This window comes from Rhamphochromis sp. 'chilingali' (genome assembly GCF_963969265.1).
Source record: "Rhamphochromis sp. 'chilingali' genome assembly, chromosome: 8".
Lineage (NCBI taxonomy): Eukaryota > Metazoa > Chordata > Actinopteri > Cichliformes > Cichlidae > Rhamphochromis > Rhamphochromis sp. 'chilingali'.
The window spans coordinates 27,153,444-27,160,355 of NC_137935.1; positions in this window are offsets into that span (position 1 = coordinate 27,153,444).

A 6,912-nucleotide genomic window follows, 5' to 3' on the forward strand; every position below is an offset into this window, starting at 1 on the left:
TGTCCTTTTTTTTCAGTTTCCAGAAGTGGTGAAGGTGAGTTTTCCCGTGAGGTCTGTGTGCGCTCCTTCCGTGTGAGCTCCTCCTCCCGAAAACACCAGTGAATCCTTTACTCCACTCCTCCGTCCCGTACTTCTCCAATCTGAAAGTCGAGCAAACACAACAATGGATGAGAAGGCTTGCCTGGCCACGCGGGTGACAAGATCACGTGCACACTTAGCTACCGAGCTCCGAGTACAATCCAGCGTCGACTGCCGTCTGGACACATCGTTAAATACCTCCGTCTAGTGAGGAAAGATTAGCGGCAGCTGGAGCCGAAGATTACACTTCCGGGTCAGAGATCGGCCTTTCTCACTCTCTCGGAGACGCCGTTCCTCGGCAGCCAGACCCGCAGAGTAGGGAGGGAGAGAGAAAGAGAGGAGGGCATACACACACATCACAAACAAACAAGCAGGTCGTCCGGGAAGACCATCCGACCGTGACATGATTATGCTATTACACTGTGTTGTTAAGAAAATGGTGGATATTACAGGGAAAAATGTGACTACAGTGTGAGACATACTGTGTTACTTCTTTTTACAACAGATTGTTAACTCTGTGGAAGCGCAGACCCAGCATACGGAAGAGGATTAGGGCTACTTTTTTTCTTCTTTTCCAGAATTCTGAGAAAATCAGAAAATCAGTCTTTTGACTTTAATCTCAGAATTCTCAGAAAAAAGTCAGAATTTTGAGATTAAAGTCAGAATTCTGATTCTGACCTTTTTTCTCAGAATTCTGGAAAAGAAGAAGAAGAAAAAAAGATGTGCCCACTTTTTTTCTTCCCCCAGTGGCCCTAATCATTTTCCGTATTGTTGAATTTACACTCATAAGACAAGAATTGATGGAACACCCCATAGAACAAGTTGTACATTGTCACAAAGTTTATGTATACAGACATAAAATTCCATGACAGTTACTGCATGTAAATTGTAAGTGTGAGTAAAGTGTAAGTAATATTAAAGTGTGACTATTTTTGTAACAAATATCTTTGTAAACATCCTTTCTAATACAGATGCATACACTGCTTGCTGCAACTGACCTACTCTGCCACCTGAGGCAAAACATCTCCATATTTTGTAAAGGGTGGTCAGAAAGCATTTTAGAGTCACTTTAAAAAGTCAAATAAAAGAGCAATTTAATATATTTTATGTGATATCTTGTTTACATAATGGTGTCCTTTTTATTTTCATTTAAAAGTAAAAATTCACTTTGAGATTTTATCAACTCCTGCAATTAAAAAAATTAAAAAAAATGTAACATTTGCCTGATGAAGTCTACTTTTCCTATGTGGTTTATTATTACAGAGAAAGGGTAATTCTGGAGGTGTATTAGTATTATTTACCCAGTGTGTGATCATGTTCAGTGAAGTGATGACTTATCCTCCTTACCTCCCACTCAGACTGCCACAACTAACGTGAAAAAGGGAGTAAGACCGAATGCAAATGTGCTCTACTAGCTGAACAAGGCAGAATCCTTATCAGATGCAATGCTTCTACTACAGATAGCTAAGTCATGGTTAAAATAAAGTACTTCCTGTTAAGTCTGAAATTTTACATATCGGAACATAACAGACAATTCCGTAGTTCTCACTAGGTCTTAATTTTACTTAATTAGGTAAACCACAGATGAGCAATTACAAATAACATATTACACTGACATTATTTAACAAAACTAAGCCAAAATAAAGAAACAGTATGTGGAAAAAACTATACTGTAGAACCCCGCAGAGCCACCTATAGCAGCTATGAAGTAGTTGTAGAGAAATTTTGGCTCACTCTTATTTACAACATTGCTTCAGTTCATGGAGGTTGAAGGCTGGACAGAATGGGGTTAACGTGAGACACATGGAAAGAGTTGTGAATTTTCACATGTCAGGTTAATCTCAGAAGGACAGTGACAGGGCTGATGATAGACAGGATCTCAAAGGGACAAACGATCTTGAAGACAATTTTTTTGACTTAGTGTGCAACAAGATATCGTTGATAGGCAACCATATTTTTTGACCTGGGGTGTACTCGGGCGCTGCGACTTGATGGCAGTCAGCACGCTGCTTGTTGCCATTTTCAACAAGGCATCCAGGTTGCCCTCCAAAAGTGCTGGCAGTGGTGGGGATGCTGCTGGACAGAGGGGGTGCTCAACTCAGCATCAAAGGATGACAAGTCTGTGTCGGCAAATGTTAATGAGTTCCAAAAAGTTGATTTTGTTCACCTGGACGTAGTGTTTTCACTAAAAACGCTACATCCAGATGAACAAAACAACTTTTTGGAATATCCTTACCTGGATGATTGAACATGCATCAAGACATGTTGATGAGTTCTTGGCATAATCAGCCCACACCAGGTGGGGGCTTCAGTTGGTTTGATTGGAGGATGGCACACAACAAAGTGCTGCCTCCAGCTCCTAAATGAGTCTCCCAGTATGTTCATTGGTCTGTGAATGGAAAACTGATGACAAACTGACAATTTAAATGTAGAATTCTTTCCAGTTTAAATTGGCAGGCTCAATCAAAAACATAGTTCAATTTTTCAATTAAATTTTATTTCATAATGTCCAGGGGAATGCAATGGAGTCGGAATACATGCTAGGCTAGAAACTGAGCAGTTTCCAAAGCCATTGGAAGTTTAGGAGGAGCGATGAGTTGGGCTGGTTTGCAGAGACGATCAATGATTGTAAAAATAGTGGTGTTACATGATGCAGAGGGATGCCTGTTGATGAAATCCAATGAGATGTGGGACCACAGCTGCCTAGGTACAGGTAAGGGTCTCAGTAATCCAGCTGGATGTGAACAGGGTGTTAGTTATTTTGTGTTCTGTTTTCAGAACACGCTCCCACATACTCTGCAAATCTTTGACCAAAGATGGCCACCAAAACAGCCTCTGAGGGAATGTTAGAGTTCTCTGGAACCTGGGATGACAGGTGAATTTGGCTGTGGCTTCCCAATGCAGTAGCTGAGATCTGGTGGAAAGTGGGATGAAAAAACGGTAAGGAGTTCCACTATCTGGATCTAGTTTATTTCCCAGGTTATACAGGATGCTATGGGGCTGTGCCATGGGGGAGTCCAAGACTGAAAACTGACAGGAGAGAGCAAAGCACCAAAATGTTTGCTTTTCTAGAGTTGGTAACAGCTGTTGATGATGCATGTTTCCAGAGCATGTTTCCTGAGCTCACAGCTTCCTAGCTCACAGTATCATTTGATAATAAAGTGTGTGAAATCTTTATTTCAGTATCTAGCACTTGGGTTTCATTCTTAGCAGCCTTGGAACTTTTCATTCAAGGGCGTAGATTTGGCATGGACGGAAGGGACATGTCCCCACCAATAATTTGATCTATTCGAGTAAAGAAAATCAAACACAATAATTTCATCCTAATGGTACTGACATATTCATAGGGTTAATTTTTGAGACAAAATGTCATGAGGTAGTCATGATTTTGCAAATATTCCAACCAACACAAAGCTCAGAGAGTAATGGTGATACAAGTTCACAGGTGAAATTGGATGATGACTTGATGGTTCATGACTGTATTTGAAGCACATGTGTGACTGCATGTATGTGGAATGTCTCACTGTCATTCATCAGGTGACAGAGGCAGCTCTGCCATGTTGTAGCTCAGACAGAGGTGAAGAGGCGAGGTCACAGGTGACTGACTGATGATTTGGTGCTATAGATTAACTAGTATTTATTGTCATGACAATTGTTAGGCTGCTGATGTAAATTGATTCATTTGACAAAGAATCTGAATTGACACGTCTCACTTTTTATATGGCTCGAATCAATGTGTTATTTTATCAGGTGGCAATATGTCCTAGTGCAGTCAGAGGGGAAGAGCCAGGGCCAAAGCTGAGGCACATCAAGCACATAGTAATAATAATTGTAATCTGAGGATAAAACGCATGTACTTAGGCTGAAAGAAGCTTCAGTGCTCTCAGAAGACTAAAAAGATGGGTAAGGTTAACAATGACTCAAATGAGATTAAACAATGCTGCTGTATGTCCACCAGGAGAGACTGGACAGTATAGATGTAAAACCAATATGCCAGCAGTTTATCTCAGTTAACGAGAGGAGCAGGCATGTGTGTGGCCCCTTCACATAGTGGACATTGAGTTGTTGTGTGGGACACCAGTAGTCCATGTCTGTTGCTGTAACAGTAGTTCATGTTTAGAATAAAAAAAATCCCAGCTCACTGACTTGATCAGGGCAATAGCGCCTAAAATGTTGCATAATTTTGCTGAGAGATCTTTTACTTTGTAGTAATCTGAGATGAGTAGTTTTATGGACATAAACCACCAGGTCATTCAGTGTTCCCTTAGTGCCATAAGAGATGTTGGTGTACTATAACTGAATTAATGATGTTATGTCCTTAAAGTCATATTCATTTATTGTCATGACTGTATTTAAAGCTATTTTTATATGATACCTGATTTATATGGAATATGGCTGAAGTGAACTAAAGCCTAAACTAGTCATTTGTTTAATAGTAATTTAACATTATATAATTCACATATAAAACTATGAATTGTGATTTTAAATGGTTTAAAAGCATGTAGAATAGCATATGTAGACAAGTATATTTCTCCTCTTTTTATTAAGAAGCAAAAACAAAAAGGAAAAAAAAAAAAACAGGGCAGGGTTCGGTGGTTGAATCATCTGTCCCCACCAATGCCAAAACCAAATCTATGCCCTTGTTTTCATTCTTCTGGAATTCCCATTTCATTTTCCTAGTTTTGTTAAGTAAATCATAACAGAGTGGAATATGTCATCAAAGCAATTCTGAGGGGGAACCAAGCCCCGGCCATCTGGTCATGCTTACTTTGCTCAAGCTAAGTTGGCCCAGTGTCTCATAAACTTCTTAGACATATTAACTTCCTGTTTTCCATTTTCCTAATCCCAGAGATCTATTTTGAGGCATTCCAAGAATAAATTCTGTTTCATAGCCATGTATAATGCCCATCCACTCTGGCCAAGGATTGATTGATGAGTGGTGGTCAAATAAATAAACAAAAGTCTCACCACCGTGTTGACATAGCCTACAAAGGGTAAATAATACAGACACATTCATTTAAGATTATCCTTTATCTCACTCTCCCTACCATCATCTGTCACACCAATTTGTTTGCTGTCCTTCACTATATCCATTTAACCCTAGAAGTTTGTTATATAAAACCACCAGTGTATTATCATTTTAGTGAGACTGTTTGTGACTGCATTATTGCATCTGACAAGTTCAACTTTATTACATTTTATTAGAAGTTAATTCTGAAATTATCCTTAAAAATTAGCTGTATATAAATATTAATTTATCCATAATTAAACATAATAACTCTCCTGAGTGAATGGAAAGGCCATGACAGTTTTTAATTTCAATATAATAATGTGTGAATTCTAAGAAATGTGTTGAAATGAGTAAGAAGGGGTAATCAAGTATGAGTCTGTCATATAGCTCAAAACCACAGTTATGTGATCAGTGCCAGAAACAAACAAACAAAAACCCAATAATAGTTTTCTGAATAATATAATTATTCAGATATGTACACGATGAATCCCAACCATAAAAAATAAAGCCACAGTGTGGTGATTTTTACAGGAAGGCATGCAGACACCACCACCACCCCCTTTTAATTGTGCATACAGCACTACAGCAAGGGTGCATTTTACACATTAATAATCATTTAAAATTAACCTAGGCAACGTCTCTTTTTTATTAGGCCTGACTTAGTAAGAACTACAGCCCCCTCTCCGACATCGTCAAGGCATTCCTTGCTAAAGGAGTTATTAACAACTTTTCACATTCCATCCTCTACTTCACAGGTTGGCCAAGGTGGTGAGAAAGAGGAAAATCATCTGTCACAATGACAAATCACTGAAGCTTGTGTACTTGGAGATACAGTGGGGCAAAAAAGTATTTAGTCAGCCACCGATTGTGCAAGTTCGCCCACTTAAAATGATGACAGAGGTCAGTAATTTGCACCAGAGGTACACTTCAACTGTGAGAGACAGAATGTGAAAAAAAAATCCATGAATCCACATGGTAGGATTTGTAAAGAATTTATTCGTAAATTAGGGTGGAAAATAAGTATTTGGTCACCTCAAACAAGGAAAATCTCTGGCTCTCACAGACCTGTAACGTCTTCTGTAAGAAGCTTTTCTGTCCCCCACTCGTTACCTGTATGAATGGCACCTGTTTGAACGCATCATCTGTATAAAAGACACCTGTCCACAGCCTCAAACAGTCAGACTCCAAACTCCGCCATGGCCAAGACCAAAGAGCTTTCGAAGGACACCAGGAAAAGTATTGTAGACCTGCACCAGACTGGGAAGAGTGAATCTACAATAGGCAAGCAGCTTGGTGTGAAAAAATCAACTGTGGGAGCAATCATCAGAAAATGGAAGACATACAAGACCACTGATAATCTCCCTCGATCTGGGGCTCCACGCAAGATCTCATCCCGTGGGGTCAAAATGATCATGAGAACGGAGAGCAAAGATCCCAGAACCACACGGGGGGACCTGGTGAATGACCTGCAGAGAGCTGGGACCAAAGTAACAAAGGTCACCATCAGTAACACACTACAACGGCAGGGAATCAAATCCCGCAGTGCCAGACGTGTTCCGCTGCTGAAGCCAGTGCATGTCCAGGCCCGTCTGAAGTTTGCCAGAGAGCACATGGATGATACAGCAGAGGATTGGGAGAATGTCATGTGGTCAGATGAAACCAAAGTAGAACTTTTTGGTATAAACTCAACTCGTCGTGTTTGGAGGAAGAAGAATACTGAGTTGCATCCCAAGAACACCATACCTACTGTGAAGCATGGGGGTGGAAACATCATGCTATGGGGCTGTTTTTCTGCCAAGGGGACAGGACGACTGATCCGTGTT